Raw genomic sequence first — 16,720 nt, forward strand, 5'->3', positions numbered from 1 at the left:
GCATACTTTGGGCAGCTCTAAGGGCTGGAGGGAGAGCACAGTGTGGTCCAGGTGGCCTGCTCCATCCCTTCCATCTGAGGCCTTACCCTTCTGGGGAGTGTGAAACCAGGGGTCCCTAGGATTATATTTATTTTTTGGCTGGTGGGACTGGGTTTTTTTGGGGAGGGGGGAGGTTTATATGCCTGCATCTGGGTCATACATCTGGTGCGCTGCCAAATACTTCATTTGAATAAGAAATGTGCACCACCGCATTGCAATGACTCGTGCAAGGACTCTTGCTGCCCTGAACTGCCTTTTGAATTACTGGGCCCTGCGGCAGTTGCCTCCTTCCTCTCCCCATTGGTGGGCCTGATTACCCCACAGGTGGTTTTGGCCATAAGCACCAGCTTATCCCTTAAAAGGAATTGTAAAATGATAAGAACTCCTTCACAGATCTAGTTCTGTTCCCTAGCTTAAACACCATACCTCTTATATTCAAATTTCCTGGAAGAATATTCATGATTGTACACTTGAGATCTGTCCTGTGGATATTCTCCAAAGGTCACCTAAAGTTTGACAGTTCCGCCAGACTTCCTTCCATGGAATTTATTTGCTAAAATATTTGTGGAGAACAAATGCAAACTTGATCTGAACACAATCAAAATGAAATCATTAACAAAATTCTACAACATATTAGATTTATTCCTTTGTATTCCCTGAAGCTATAATAATTACTATTCTGATGAATATGCATTGTTTAACTTTTTTTACAAATTTGATCTCGGCACTGGGGGAATACTTCAAATGGTATTGCCAGATGGATTCATAAAGCTATGTTTTACCTTGGCTTAAGAAGATAGATTTAATCTTTGTCAGAAATCCAGTGGAAGTACTAATAAGGGGTTTATTCAATTGAAAAAATCCTTGCAATATTCTTGCTGTACTTGTCTGTAAAGAACCATGTAAACCTTTATTTACTCAGAAGTGGCTGCATTTCAGTTGTGCTGCGTAGCATAATAATTGCCTGCTAGCAACCAATACTACGTACTAAGTTTTACAAACTAGTGTCTGTTATAGCTATGGTTTTTGTTCATATGTTTCTAGACAACTCACCTTTCTGTGTTTGAATATTTCTAAGCCTGGTCTGTGTCAAATTTTGTTTTTTAAAAAGTTGAAAATCCCATCACCATTACTGACCCAATATTCCATTGCCTCGCGTCTGTGCAAAGTAACAGACCTTACTGAATCTGAATTCTCCACTCACACTGATGGTGATAGAGCCCATAAATCCAAATACTGAGGTAACCTGACTATAGAATCAGAGGGATATACAAAATGGTCACAATAAATAATTCAGAAACTCTAATTAAATTCTACAATAGCATCTTTAGCAAAATAAGCAGCACCATTACATTCCCACAGCAACCTTTTTTTTCCCCCAAAACGTTTCTTGGTTCTAGAATTTATAAGTTTTTTGTAAGAAACATAATGCTTCAGTTATTCTGTTTACTCCTTGTTTGACAGAGAACAAAATATCCCAAGAACCTGTAATTAATGGGAAATATTCAGCTTGTAATCATCCCTTAAACAATGGAAAGGAAACAGAAATGTTGGCTACAAATATAGAATTGTTTTATAGAGGCTTATTATTTATTCCGTTTTTCAGCAATTGATTGAATGTGGTGTTTAAGAACAAATTAAATGTGTGCATTTCCAGTAACAAACATCATCCACTGAATATGCTTTAATGTATTTTCTCACACAAAGGGATAAAAAGCCAAAACATTTTAAAAATTGGCATTGATTGTTGTTTCTCCAAGCTTTAAAGTGCATTATAAAAGAAATAAATACACCAGTACAGAGACTGAACTTCTTTTACTACAACGTTCTCCATGAGTGACACAACATTCCAGGTACATTTTGTGTGTAAAAAATAATATAAAACCTTTTTTTAAACAGTTTTCCAAACTATCCATTTAACAGCCTATATCTTTCAATGTCCCTTTATCCGAGGATACTGACCAAACTGGACAGTCTGTGCACCAAAGGATGAATGGACATAAATCAGACATCAAGAAAGGTAACGTACATAAACCCATATTAACCCCCCTGGACATTCAGTAATGGATTTGAAAGTAGTCAGCCTTCTACCCCCCCCCCCCCCCCGCCTTCCCCCCAAAAAACTTCAAAACCAGATTCCAAAGGGAAATAGTTGAACTGCAATTCACTTGCAGATTCAATACAATTGAATTAGGACTGAATAAGGATTTAGATTGGTTATATCACTACAAAGGCAATTTCCCCTCTCTTGGTATTCATACCTCCTCATCACATGCTGTGAGTGAGCCACATCCACCCTGACTCAATTGGACTCATTAACACTGGTCCTCCACTTCCTTCCTTTCCTATATACCTCTGGCTCTGTAATTTCCACTCCAATTCATCTGATGAAATGTGTTTTACCCACAAAAGTTTATTCCTTAATACATCTGTTAGCCTCAAAGGTGCCACAGGGTTCCTCAGGGTTTTTTTTGCAGATACAAACTAACACGGCTACCCTTCTGAGATTTGTCACAATGTATGTTTGGTGAATTCATTTAAGGAAATATTTGTGAGTATTGCTAGTGAGTATTTTTTCATTATTCTGTATTCAGAATTTATATTTGGCCAAAGTAACATGTCTTTTTTCCTGACTGACTTATTGTTTAAAAGAATGAGCAGTGCCTGAAGAAATCATTCAGGTGTTTACACTTTTAATGAAGGCAGAACCCTTTGGGGAGACAAAACTAGCAGGAGCTAAGGACCCCCAAGAAATATTAGGGTAATTAAAATGTCTGTTCTGTTTTGTACAGCACTAAAAAAAATATATGTATATGGCCCTATTGGTTCCACTTACAGATTTTAAAAATAGATATGCCCCTTCCAGACAGAGACAGAATAAACAAGCCAGATTTATGGAGTGGCCTAGCACAGCAGTTTTCAACAAGGGGCACATGAACCTGTGGATGAACACATATGTCTTCCAGAAGTACTTCAACTTATCTAGATAGTTGCCTAGTTTTATGACAAGCTGCATAAAAGCACTAGTGAAGTCACTATACATTAAAATATCATACAATGAATTGTTTATACTGCTCTATATACTGTATGTTGACATATAAGTCCAATATTTATAATCTATTTTTTTATTTTAAAATGAGAAAATAAGGAAATTTTCAGAAATGGTCTGGGGTGACACTTCTGTATTTTATGTCTAATTTTTGTTGTCAGGTAGTTTTTAAGTGTGGTGAAACTTGAGGATACACAAGAAAAATCAGAGTCCTGAAAGGGTACAGAAGTCTGGAAAGGTTAAAGCCACTGGCCTAGCACACTTCGTATTCAGTTTTTCTCTTGTCACATCCACTAATTGAATATTTACATCAGGTGTTCAGGGAGTAGTCTGGTGCAGATATGCTCATTCACACATGAGCACAATTATTTCATAAATAGAAATCCTTTGCAAATGCAGAACAGATGCCATTCAATCCACTGGTTGGTGTAAGTCAAATTTGCAAATAATTTTACTTGTTCAATTCTTAAGACTGCACAAGGACACCATCTATTCTATTCTATGTCTTTTTCTTTTTAGTTAGTAGTCTGTTTCAGGGAGACACATGGCCTAATCCAAAGCCCACCAAAGTCAATGGAAAGATCGCTATTGCCTTCAGGTGGTATTTAGTTCAGGCACATGGAGCTCAGCGAGAATGAAATATATCATAAGTCTAAGAAAGTCATCTGAAAGTCAGTTATTAACTTTCTTATTTGCTGAATCCAAAAGACAACTAAAATGTCTGAATTCAGACCTGCAGGTTGCAGTCTGTAATATTTATGCATGTGAATATCAGCTGCATTTTTGAAGACTTGCTTTTGTTCTGCCTCAAAATAGAAAAAATATATTCTGAGTCTCAATTTATGCAAGGTAGTGGAAGCAACATCACTATGATGGTCTAGCAAAAAGGGAGTAAAAGCATTTTACTCTAGCATGGAAAGAGAGAGGAGAGCCAGTAATTTAAATATGACTTTAAAATATGTACTTTTCACTAATAAACACATATGCATCCTGATTAGAAATGAACGAAATGGGTTCATAGAGCAGTCACTTCTAAACACAGGTGTAGGGTCCTAAGGTGATGTGAATTGACATTGACTTCAGTGGACCGAGTATGAACATGGGTCTTAAAAGACCACTTGTATTCTCCTACCTCTCGGTCTGTGTATTCATCTTTTTTTTTGTCTTATACTTAGATAATAAACTCTCTGAGACAGCTTTTTGCTGTGTTTGTATGCAGCCTAGCACAAGAGCATCCTGGTTCATGACTAGGGCTGAAGGTGCTACAATAGTAAACTGATTTCCATGTATTTTATATGAAATCATTTATTCACAGTTTCTGATGATACATGAATAGTTTTACTGACTGAGAATATCCATCAGATTTTAAATAATATTTAGTGTAAAAAAATTAAAAAGGGCATGTGACGGGGCAGGCACATTGTCCGCGCCGCCCCGCACTGAGACAGGGAACCCGGGAACAGGATCCCCGGCCGAGACGGCCGTCGGCCCGCCGCTTTCCCCGGCGCCGGGCGATGACGTCACAGAGGGCGACAGGAAGGGGGGAGCACCGGAGGCAGGACAGAGGAACCGGGCTCGCTGGGAGACCCCGGGGAGGAGACGCGTTACCCGCGGCAGCTGAAGCCCCACCAAAGACAGGGACTCCGGGTGAGTCTGTCCCCTTGCTGGGGGAACGGGCCGAACAACCGGCCGGGAAGAAGCGACCCAGGGCGGGGCCGTGGTCCCCGCGAGTGGAGGGTTTGGGGGAACGTAACCCCCTCCACTGACTAGGGACTAGCGTCCCCGTCTTAGGGCCCTGGGTCGGGGCTCGGAGTGAGGGGGGGCCCGAGCCCCCTTCCCAGTGACTGCGAGCCAGTACGGGCTCTGACATCCCACACGGTCAGTCGGGAGCTACGATCGGACAGAGGGCCAGGAGTCCGATCAGCTGGTTAGGACGAGGGTCACCCGAACTCGGGGTGACCACCAGGGCAACGGGTTACACGTGGTGGAGAATGTGGGCATGACCTGAGCCCCGGTTAAGGGGGCACATATACACACACTCACAAAAAAAAAAAAAAAAAAAGAGAGAGAGAGGGAGGGGGGCCTTAGAGTTAAGGGAGCGAAACAGGTCGGTCTTCCCAGGGGCAGGGTCCCTCCTCTGGTTATAACAAGCTAATTTCCCCAGGGATAATGGAGCTGAACAAAGTAGTGGACTGGCTAATAGATAACCAGAAACAGTGGCAGCAGCAGCAGTCGCAGGCGCTGCAGCAGGTCCTGGATAAACTCCAGGAGCATCAAGCTGGAACCAGCATGGCCGGTGGGGTCGCGACACCGGCGGGAAACGACGAAGAAGTGGTGGGCCGCCAACTCCCCATCAGGTTGACGAAGTTGGGCCCTGAAGACGACCCAGAGGCCTTCCTGGTAACCTTCGAACGGGTGGCGTTGGCGGCGAAATGGCCACAGGACCAATGGGCAACACTCCTAGCTCCCTACTTGTCCGGGGCGGCCCAACTGGCTTACCGAGGAATGTCCGCAAGAGACGCGCTATGCTACTATAAGGTAAAGGAGGCCATCCTAGATCAACTAGGGATCTCCCCGGAATTCCACCGGCAAAAGTTCCGCGAAGCCCAGTACGGCCCAGGGGAACGCCCGTGGGCCGTGGCTCAGAGGGTACGGGAGGCGGGGATGCGCTGGCTGGAACCCGAAAATAAGTCCGGAACGCAAGTGGCCGAGGCGGTGATCTTAGAACAGTATGTGAAGATCCTCCCAGCCGAGGGGCAGCGTTGGGTGAGACCACACCTCCCAGAGACTCTCGAGGAAGCCATCACCTTGATGGAACGCTTCCTTGCCGCCGAAGGAACAGAAGCGCCGTGCCCCCGCACCGGGCCACGAGAACCACATTTAGGAGGCTTTGCCCCAGCGAAAAGTGGCACAAAAACACACGGCCCCAGAACACCGGCAGGCCCAACCATGGGACGAGGACTGGCACCCCGGTGGGACCACCCGGAGGGACGAACCCCAGATGCCGGAGGGCCAACCACAGGGACGGAGAGGAACCAACAACCCGAAGGAGGAACCAAAGGAGCCTGCTACCAGTGTGGACAGGAGGGGCACTTTAAGAAAGACTGCCCCATGATGGATTGCACCTTCGGGCAAGGCCCCACACGAAAGGTAACCCGGGGCGAACAGGGGCGGAGGCAAATGTTGCACGAGATAAGGGTTAATGGACGCTGGGTGAAGGCGGTGCTAGACTCCGGGTGTGGGCAAACGATAATCCGGGCCAACATCCTGGGGTCCCAAGTGCCCCGGGGGCCGAGAGTATACATGAAATGTGTACATGGGGATATCCACCCCTATGCGACGACAAGGGTGGAGATTGACGATGGGAGGATAAGGGACTCATGTATAGTTGCAGTGGGCCCCAATCTAGCGTACCCCGCGCTGCTAGGCCGGGACTGGCCCGGACTGGGGTACCTACTAAGTAATTGGGGGTTGGGACGACGGAGTAAAAAGGGGGAAAGGGACAAAAACCCCAGGTTTGCAGCTCACGGGGAGGAAGTAGACGACCCAGCCGCCAGAGAGGAGGGGACGAACGGGACAGAGACACCAATGCCCCACCTGGACCTGGACGAAGGTGATTTCCTTGCGCTCCAGAGAGAGGACCCGACCTTACAACACGCGTGGGCTCAGGTAGGAGAAGCCAGAGACACCGGAAGAGGGGGACAGGGTCCTCGGTTCGAGGTGCATCAGGATCGCTTGTTCCGGGTCACTCCACAAGAGGGGGGGACGGAGGAGAAGCACCAGTTGCTCGTGCCAAAGCCCTACCGGGGGGGGGTGCTAGAGCCTGCCCACGATCACACCTGGGCTGGACACCTAGGGACAGAAAAAACACAGCACCGGGTGCTCCAGAGGTTCTACTGGCCTGGGGTATATCAGGACATAAAAAATTATTGCGCCTCATGCCCCCAGTGCCAGAAGACGTCACCTACAAGGGTGCCTCCGGCGCCTCTTATACCTTTACCCATCGTAGGGACGCCTTTCGAGCGTATTGCACTAGACCTGGTGGGGCCACTAGAAAAGTCCAGTAGGGGCTACGTCTACATCCTAGTCATTATAGACTACGCCACGCGATTCCCCGAAGCTGTCCCCTTGAGACGAGCAACCGCGGGGGCGATAGCCGAAGAGCTAATGAGACTATTCTCGCGGGTAGGCCTACCAAAGGAACTATTGACAGACCAGGGGATGAATCTAACGTCCCGAATAATGACAGAGTTATGCAAGGTTTTACAGGTACGAAAACTACGGACGTCGGTATACCACCCTCAGACAGACGGCCTTGTGGAAAGATTCAATCGTACCCTAAAAGAGATGTTACGAAAATTTGTCAAGGAGGATCCGCGGAACTGGGACCAACTACTACCCGCTCTGATGTTCGCGGTACGTGAAGTCCCCCAGGCATCGCTAGGCTTCTCGCCATTCGAGTTGCTGTACGGGAGACAACCCCGAGGGATCCTAGACCTGATAAAGGAGGGATGGGAGGAACAGAGAACGCCGGCCCTGGGAGTAGCCCAGTACGTGGGCAAGTTAAAAGGGAACCTCCGCAGGTTGGCAGAATGGGCCCAGGAGAACCTGAGGAAAGCCCAAGAGAAACAGCAGGCCCACTACAACCGAAGGGCCCAGGTAAGGGCGTTCGCACCGGGTGTCCTAGTCCTCCTCCTACTCCCGAAGGGAGACTCCAAGCTAATGGCCAAATGGCAAGGGCCCTTCAAGGTAGTGAGACAAGTTGGGCCCGTAGATTACGAGGTATTGATTAACAGCAACCGAAAGGAGACACAAGTCTATCATATAAATTTACTAAAAAGGTGGAACCCGCGGGAAGCGCTCCTAATAGACTCGCGACCCCTAGATATCGAGTTTGGGCCCTGGGGCAAACCGGAGGTAGCGGTCGGCCAGGCCCAAACCGGGGAGGGTCTGTCACCCACCCAACAAGACCAAGTGAGGGCAATCCTGCGGCAGTTCCAAGAGACGTTGACCAGCCGACCGGGGCAGACACAGGAAGTCTACCATGAGATAGCAACTGAGCCAGGCAAGATAGTTCGAGACCACTTGCGGCCCGTACCCCGGAAAATGTGGGATACAGTGAAGAAGGAACTGCAGAAGATGCTAGAATGGGGGTGATTCAGGAATAATGCAGTGAGTGGCGGAGCCCCATAGTGTTGGTCCCAAAACCAGACGGGACCACTAGATTTTGTATAGATTTTCGAAAGGTAAACGCCATATCACGATTCGACGCGTACCCCATGCCGCGCGTAGACGAATTACTTAACCGGGTGGGGAAGGCCCAGTACTTGTCAACAATAGACTTAACAAAGGGATACTGGCAGATACCCCTGTCCCCCGAAGCTCAGAAGAAAACGGCGTTCGCTACGCCCTTCGGACTATACCAATTCTTAAACATGCCATTCGGTTTGCATGGGGCGGCCGCTACCTTCCAGAGACTAATGGACCACCTGTTGCGGGACCACCACGAATACGCCGCCGCCTACATAGACGATATTGTCATTTTCAGCAGGTCCTGGGAACAACACCTCGAGCACATCGCGGCCGTTCTAGAGACACTCAGACGGGCAAACCTGACGGCTAACCCAAAAAAGTGTCATTTCGGGGAACGAGAGGTCTCTTATCTAGGATATACAGTGGGGCAAGGCAGGCTTAAACCCCTGCTGAGCAAAATCCAGGCAGTTCGGGATTACCCAGCCCCCACCACAAAGAAACAGGTCCGCCAGTTCCTCGGGTTAGCCGGATATTACCGACGGTTCGTAGATAACTTTGCGACGGTAGCCGCACCCCTAACGGACCTCACCCGGAAGGAGCAGCCCCAAAACGTGAAATGGACGGAGCAATGCAACAACGCCTTCAAAAGACTGAAATATGAGCTCACTCATGCCCCAGTGTTAATTCAACCCGATTTTAATAAGCCATTTATCTTACAGATGGACGCGTCGGACCTCGGACTGGGAGCAGTACTCGCCCAGGAAGAGGAAGGGGCCGAACACCCCGTGTTGTACTTGAGTCGCAAATTGTTCCCACGGGAAAAAGCCTACGCTACTATTGAAAAGGAAGCCTTGGCCCTTAAATGGGCCGTTGACTCTTTACGATATTTCCTTTTAGGTTCCGAGTTCACGCTGGTAACGGACCACGCCCCCCTCCGGTGGATCCAGGGGATGAAGGATACGAACCCCCGTATAATGAGATGGTACCTGAGCCTGCAACCATACAAATTCGAAGTAAAACATAGGTCAGGTACTGCAAACGGGAATGCTGACTGTTTGTCGCGGGTACCAGAAAGGGGGACCGGGGGAGAGGCGGGGGTAGAAAGGAGCCTAAGGGGGGAGGGATGTGACGGGGCAGGCACATTGTCCGCGCCGCCCCGCACTGAGACAGGGAACCCGGGAACAGGATCCCCGGTCGAGACGGCCGTCGGCCCGCCGCTTTCCCCGGCGCCGGGCGATGACGTCACAGAGGGCGACGGGGAGGACGCGGGGAGGGGCGGGGCCTGGAGTCACGGGACCATGCCGGCCCCGGCGTCCGTAGGGGAGCGGGCCGTTCAAAAGGCACCTGGCCATGGACAGGAAGGGGGGAGCACCGGAGGCAGGACAGAGGAACCGGGCTCGCTGGGAGACCCCGGGGAGGAGACGCGTTACCCGCGGCAGCTGAAGCCCCACCAAAGACAGGGACTCCGGGTGAGTCTGTCCCCTTGCTGGGGGAATGGGCCGAACAACCGGCCGGGAAGAAGCGACCCAGGGCGGGGCCGTGGTCCCCGCGAGTGGAGGGTTTGGGGGAATGGAACCCCCTCCACTGACTAGGGACTAGCGTCCCCATCTTAGGGCCCTGGGTCGGGGCTCAGAGTGAGGGAGGGCCCGAGCCCCCTTCCCAGTGACTGCGAGCCAGTACGGGCTCTGACATCCCACACGGTCGGTCGGGAGCTACGATCGGACAGAGGGCGAGGAGTCCGATCAGCTGGTTAGGACGAGGGTCACCCGAACTCGGGGTGACCACCAGGGCAACGGGTTACAGGGCATTTAAAAAAAACACCAACAAGAGTTTATCAAGAGCGGCTTAAAAAGCATACCCATGTCACCAGAGTAAAAGCCTTTTATTCTACTGGGTAAAGCAGCTGTTCATATTTTCATGAGTGAATTGGAAAGCTCAGTAATGTGTCACAGGGTACTGCCAAACCCCAAGATAATGCATTTGTTGAGTGTATGGATTTTAGCCTGTTAAACTTCAAAACACACACTAGCATGTTATCTTACATATATGTTTGTACTGCACTGGAGTTCTTTGCATGCTTCTTTATCTATAAAGCCACTGTCTTATTTTTTCCATTTCAACTATTTTTTACCAATGCTATTGCATTCTTATTTGTTTTCAATCTTATTTTCCCTGGAGTTAAAATATATTTAATTGGCTCTCCATAAATATTTCATACATTTTCCTTGGTGGTAGGAAGAAAACATAATGTTTTGTGTTGAGATACAATTCCCATTTCTTTAGGACTTCCAGAGTAACCTTCCCACCAACCTACATCACTGGGTGGACTACGTATACATCTTAAAGAGAAAAGGGGGTGAGGAAATATATTTTAATGGACCAACATCTTTTCTCATGTGCCAACACAACCTCATTTTCTCTAAGAGCCTGGAATTGACATGGCTACACATCACCACATGCAGTGTTATGTGTCTTGTCTATTATGTCTGTCTGATCTATAAGGCTATATCTAGACTACAATGTTTTATCGGAAAAGGGTGCGCAAATTATGCTTTGCAATTTGCATACCTTGTTCTGATAGTTTTGTTGGAAGAGGCTTTTCCAAAATTTGGCCCATCTATGCTGGAATGAGGAAAACAGGTCTTCCGAAAGAGCGTGTCTGCTCTTATACAAAAAAAAAGCAGAAGAATAGGACACGGCAGAGTTTTTCTGAGATGCCTCTGGTAGCCCGGAAAAACCCCATAGTCTAGACCTAGCCTAAGCTTAATGAAGCTAAAGGTGAAACTCTGGACCCATGGAAATAATGGCAAAACTAGCAGTGACATAAATTGGGCTAGCATTTCACCTTAAGTCGTTCTGTGACAAACACCTCGTTTAAAATCATACCTATTGTGAATGTATTACTAATATACGCTTATCTCTTCCCTTCATGTTGCAGAAAGTGAATCATATAGGAGAACAACAATATAAGTATGGCTAGTAGATGAGTACATATTACTAGGCAGGAAATCCATTGCAATGGATTAGTGACTGGGAGCTCCCTCCACACATTTATTTTATATCACATCCTGGCAGTAGCTGTACCCTCTCCTTTTCTCTCTTTCTCTCTGTCTCTCACTGGCTTCCATTGTCTGCTTCTTTTTAACCATTTCTACCCTTGCTTCATCTGGTTGATTGGAGTTTTTTGCCTTCCATTCTGATGTGCCTACAAACGCTTTCTTTCTTGCTCTCTTTCACTAAGTGAAGGGCTCATGCAAGAGGATACTAAAGAAATCCAGTAGTCATGGTGTAAGAGGCAAAGAATTGTCATGGATCAAAACTGAATAAGAGATAAAGCCAAGCATAAGATTAAATGGTCAGTTTTCATCACTCTGAAAGGCTAAATGGTAGGATGATCTAGGTACTGTTGCTATTAATCTAGAAAGTAGGGTAAGTAATGACATGGCAAAGTTTGCAGATAGCACAAACCTATGTAGATTAATTAGGACTAGAGAGGAATATGAGTAAATTCAGAAAAAGCTAAACAAGTTAGGTGAATAGGTACAACAATGACAAACAAAAGGCAATGTTAAATGCAAAGTGATCCACAATGGGAGAAAAATCTTAAATTTCTCTTAAACATTACAGGAATCTAAGATAACTGTGTTGACTCAAGAAAGGGACCATTTAGCTCAGTTAAAACCTCCATTCAGTGCTTAACTGTGGTCAAAAAATTAACAAGGTGTTAAGGTACTCTGATCTCTTTGGCCATGTCAACACTACAGATAAGATTGAAGCAGCAACAGTCGAACTTCCAGGGTTCAAATTAGCAGGTCTAGTGAAGACACACTAATTCAAATGAAGAGGACACTCCCATCAATGCTGGTTGTCCTGCTTTTATGAGGAGTAAAGGAAGTCAAAGGGAGAGTGTTCTCCCTTCGACTTCCTGTACTGTGCATGGTGCCAAAATTCGAGTTAAGATACTTTGACTTAAGCTACACGTTTCTATCCTTGTTTCCCTCTTTGTCCTAGTCTCTGACCACCACTTTCTTCCCATCCATTTCCTTCCTTCCCTAGTCCTCTTGAGACAGAGCTGGAAGATTGATAGCCCTTTTCTCATACATTTATAATAAATGCCACCTTTCTCCTCAGGGTTCAGTAATCTCAAAAAGCAAATGACAGAGGAATTCTTCTCATGCTTTATGCTCTATTTTTACTATTTAGTTTTTAAAAAATGAAGGTGCAGTTTCTCTCATTCACTCTGTACTTTTTAGCTAGTGATGTAGTGTAAATGTCAGTTCAATGGATTTCTAGTCAGCGGATTTTTTGTTTAACAGATTTGCTTATCACCATAATAACTAAATGGAGGAAAACAAACACCTGAATTTTGACTCAGTCTGCAGTTTATTTGTTCAGAAATATAATTCTGACACTATTGTGTGAACTGCTGAAATGTGAATGCTTTGATCAAGGAGGGGAGTTTTGGGGGTAAAGAATAGGTCAAAAGTTTGGTGCCCTCAAATCCTGAATCTGGCTCTAGGACTGGAAATCTTCTTTTGCAACATAGTTAGCTTTCTGTGGTGCTTTCTCTACTTCCTTCACTCTTGTACCTTGTGTTGGCCATAGATCTCATTACTTGAATTACAGCAAAATCCAGATACTCCAGTACAGACCATGACCCTTTGATGCTAGATCCTATGTAAATGGTCCCTTCCCAAAGACTTTAAAGCATAAAGAAATAAGGTAAATGATGGAGGAGAGGTGAAAAGAGGCACAGAGGTAAGTTGGCTTGGCTAAGGTCACCTAAAGGATCCTGACAGAGCCGGGAACAGAACAAAGCTCCACTAAGGGTAAGTCTACACTGTACATGCCAGCTGGTTTGTGCTTACAGGGCTTGGGCTATAGAACTGTTTCACTGCAGTGAAGAGTTCTGGGCTTGGGCTGCAGCCTAAGTTTTGGATTATCACACTCCAAGCCTGGAAGCCCACACTTCAGTGAAATCCTCCTGCAGCCAGAGACGGGTGACTCCAAATCAACTGTCACACCAGCCAAGGGTTTTTAATTGCAGTGTAGGTATACTGTACGTCCTCATCTGTTCTCTGTCTACTGAACAAGTCTGAATCCCAAGAAAGAGCTATGGAATCAGGCTCTTCCTCTTGTTGTTGGCCAAGAAAGCACTCTAGTTCCAAGGTGGAGTATGCTTTGCAGGTTGCTTCATCCAAAAAAGGCATGTACCAGGATACAGCAGGGAAACTCCCACTTCAGGGCTTCTGTTCCAACACTTCTCCCCCTCCCCCCCACACACAGAGTAACCACATACTCACACACACTAGAATAGTACAATGAGTATAGGAAAGGAAGATATGTACAGATGGGTGAATGGAGAAGATGGGGAGGGGTTTGGTAAAACAGGGCTACATCCAAGACAAGGACCTGTTGGCTCAGTTTTACCACAATATGAAAGGGCAGTCCTGGAACACTACATCTAAACTCAGAGGTCAGGAATCCTGGGCAGATTTCTAGTCCAGCAGTGAGTCTGAGTGTTACTGGTCAACAACATTGGCGTCAGAAAGCTTTCTTCAACAAACTCCTCCAATGGCCTCTTCTGCTGCTCTCTGCAAACCTAGGGTAAGTCTGTACTATCAAGTTTTTTTTGGAAAAACTGTTTTTGTTTTTGTTTTTAAAAAAAAAAAACCTTCAATTACTTCCACACTGCGATCACGTTTTTTTTTTTTTTTTTAATTGAAAGAACTGAGGGGTTTTTATAACATTGGCAAACCTCATTCTACGAGGAAGAAGCCTTTTTCCAAAAGAGCTCTTTTGGAAAAAGGTGTGTGTGGACAGAGAAGAGGGAATTCTTTCACAAGAAGAGGAAAGAGGAAAAAGCATAGGTGCCCTGGTGGCCATTCCTCCCATAGTAATCACAGCTTACATGCGAGATAGCACCCATTCTGTGTGGACGCTATCTGTCGAAAAAGCAGATTGCTCCTTTGATGCACTTTCACAGTGTAGACGCTCTCTTTTGGAAGAAGTTTTTTCAGAAGATCTCTTCTGGAAAAGCTTCTTTCAAAAGAAGCCTTCAGTCTAGACATAGTCCCACACACAACAGCCTTCCTCCTTTAGTCCTTATGCAAAGCCACAAGTACAAGTACTCACAGACAGCTGAGTAACAGAGATAATAGATCCAACCTAGGTCTGTCCTTCTCGTGAGTCTCCTCCTGGCTCTTGAGCTGGGATTCCCCAGTTGGCCATTCTGTTCCATCTGGGCACCAGGCTGGTTCTCAGTTGCTTCACTGTATGAGGGCCTGCTTGTTATAGGCCCTCTAGAGCTACAGAAACACACAGCCTGTGGCGCTCCCTTCTCCTACCATGAAACAATCAGCACTTTCTTGGTCTCAGGATGAGGTTTCAAAGAAGCCATGCTTTCTAAACCCCAAAGGGATTACATCATGATTTGGTTCTATTCATTTTTATTTAATCAAAAGGAAGATTTCTCAAGAAAAAATCGCTTTACTCAAAATAAAGCAAAATATTACTGAAAACGATTATAGGAAAAAAAAGTAACATTGAGATTTTGCATATTATCAGTGATTCAGCAACACCCCCCTCTCCGTTACCCCTCCCCTCACAGTAGCTCTAGATAACACAAGACATATCTTAATAAGTAGCCTTCACAATGGGAGAATATGTTGTAGAGGAAGATTGTGAGGTCAATAGAGGATATTTGTCACGATCATTGAGGCAGTAAGTTCTGGTATGTCATAAGCACCAAAATGTATAAAATATGTTTATTTCCAGAGCATCTAGAGTATTTTGTACTTGTTTCAGGTTTCTGGGAAGGAGAGTAACTGTGAAAATTCAGATCCAAACAATTCAGTTGGCTACTCACAAGTCCTCCCTTACTTCCACCCTCTCCCAACAAAAAATACTGAATGAAATGGATTTGAAAGATGGCATGGGCCTGTAACCTCATGAAAAACAAATGAGTGGAATAATATGCCACCCATGTAAGTAGGAGTCCTTTTGGTCCCCCAGATAGTTCTGTATGTCTAGCTAGCAGTACTGCCCCTATAGTTGTCTCTTTCATCTTTATTTGGCCAAAAGACGGCAACATTTTTTGATGAGGTGATCCTGGTCATGTTCATCAGGCCTTATTATGTTCATCAGGCCATCTGTATTATTCAGATTGGATTACTGGAATGCACCCTGCATGAGACTGAAAGACGACTCAAACTTCAATTTGTACGGAATGCAACTGACAGCTTTCTTAGTGGCTTTTCTCTCCAGTTATGCTGTTTTCTATAAAAGTCTGAATGTTTTAAACTTTAGAGGATCTAAGAATAAATGTTGACTGGAATTCTTGGGTGAGAATATGCTGTCATTCATAAACTGTTTACAGTGAGGTGCCCCGGTTTAAGATATCACCAGAACTCCAGGGGGGACAGTTGATATGTCCTCTGGATTCATCTATGATTTTGATTTAAAGTTTTTCTTTAAATCAAAACTTTAAATCAACAAAGTGAAAATGCTGCATGTACTGTCATCTATTATGCCGTTTAATGCTAGTTGTCCCTACCATTTCCTTCCTTTCTATCTTTGATCAGTTGAAATAATGGGTATTGTTATGACAGTTCAAGTGGAGCTTAATTAAAAAAAAAACAGTTAGGGGCTGCCTTAAACCTGCAACATCCAGAAAATTCAGAAGCAAGGGTGCTACAATAGCCTTAGATCAACTCTGTGTGTCTAGGTACTACAGTACAGCTCAAGATCCTGAATAAGGACACGTTGCTCAATGTGAGAAATCACTGGGCAAATATTAATTCCATTAATATGAGCCAAGTATTGTTCAGTATATGCAGACATTGTAGACAAGCCATTATCATTTTTATAAAAAGCCTCTGGCATATGGTAATGCAGAAATTGCTAGTTAACTCTCATTGATATAACTGATGAAGATGGACAAAGGTTCATATAACAGTGTCTGATTTCCCTGATGCTGGCTGGAGCAGTTACTTCTAAAGGTAATAAAGGATTATTGCTTCAATCATCTGCTTTTGTGGAAAAACTTGCCAGCTGTCTACACTGGCCGCTTGAATTTCCGGAAAAGCACTGACGATCTCATGTAAGATTGTCAGTGCTTTTCCGTAAATACTATGCTGCTCCCGTTCGGGCAAAAGTCTTTTTCCGAAAGACTTTTGCGCAAAAGGGCCAGTTTAGACAGCACAGTACTGTTTTCCGCAAAAAAGCCCCGATCGCGAAAATGGCGATCGGGGCTTTTTTGCGGAAAACCGCGTCTAGATTGACCAGGGACGCTTTTCCGCAAAAGCATTTTAAAGTTTTCCGTTAAAAGCATTTTCGGAAAATCATGCCAGTGTAGACGTAGCCTGAGTGCTACAGTGT

At 45.6% G+C, this 16,720-nt stretch overlaps 1 long non-coding RNA gene across 1 annotated transcript in view; it reads right to left on the minus strand.

The window, feature by feature from the left end:
* LOC142827635 (uncharacterized) overlaps positions 1-16,720 on the minus strand; it is a 49,332-nt gene that overhangs the window by 2,549 nt on the left and 30,063 nt on the right. Inside the window, exon 2 of the long non-coding RNA XR_012902334.1 lies at positions 466-592. This is a non-coding gene — a long non-coding RNA (uncharacterized LOC142827635). The remainder of the gene's footprint in view (positions 1-465; positions 593-16,720) is intronic.

The sequence above is a fragment of the Pelodiscus sinensis genome, chromosome 3, assembly GCF_049634645.1.
Source record: "Pelodiscus sinensis isolate JC-2024 chromosome 3, ASM4963464v1, whole genome shotgun sequence".
In the NCBI taxonomy this organism is placed as follows: domain Eukaryota; kingdom Metazoa; phylum Chordata; order Testudines; family Trionychidae; genus Pelodiscus; species Pelodiscus sinensis.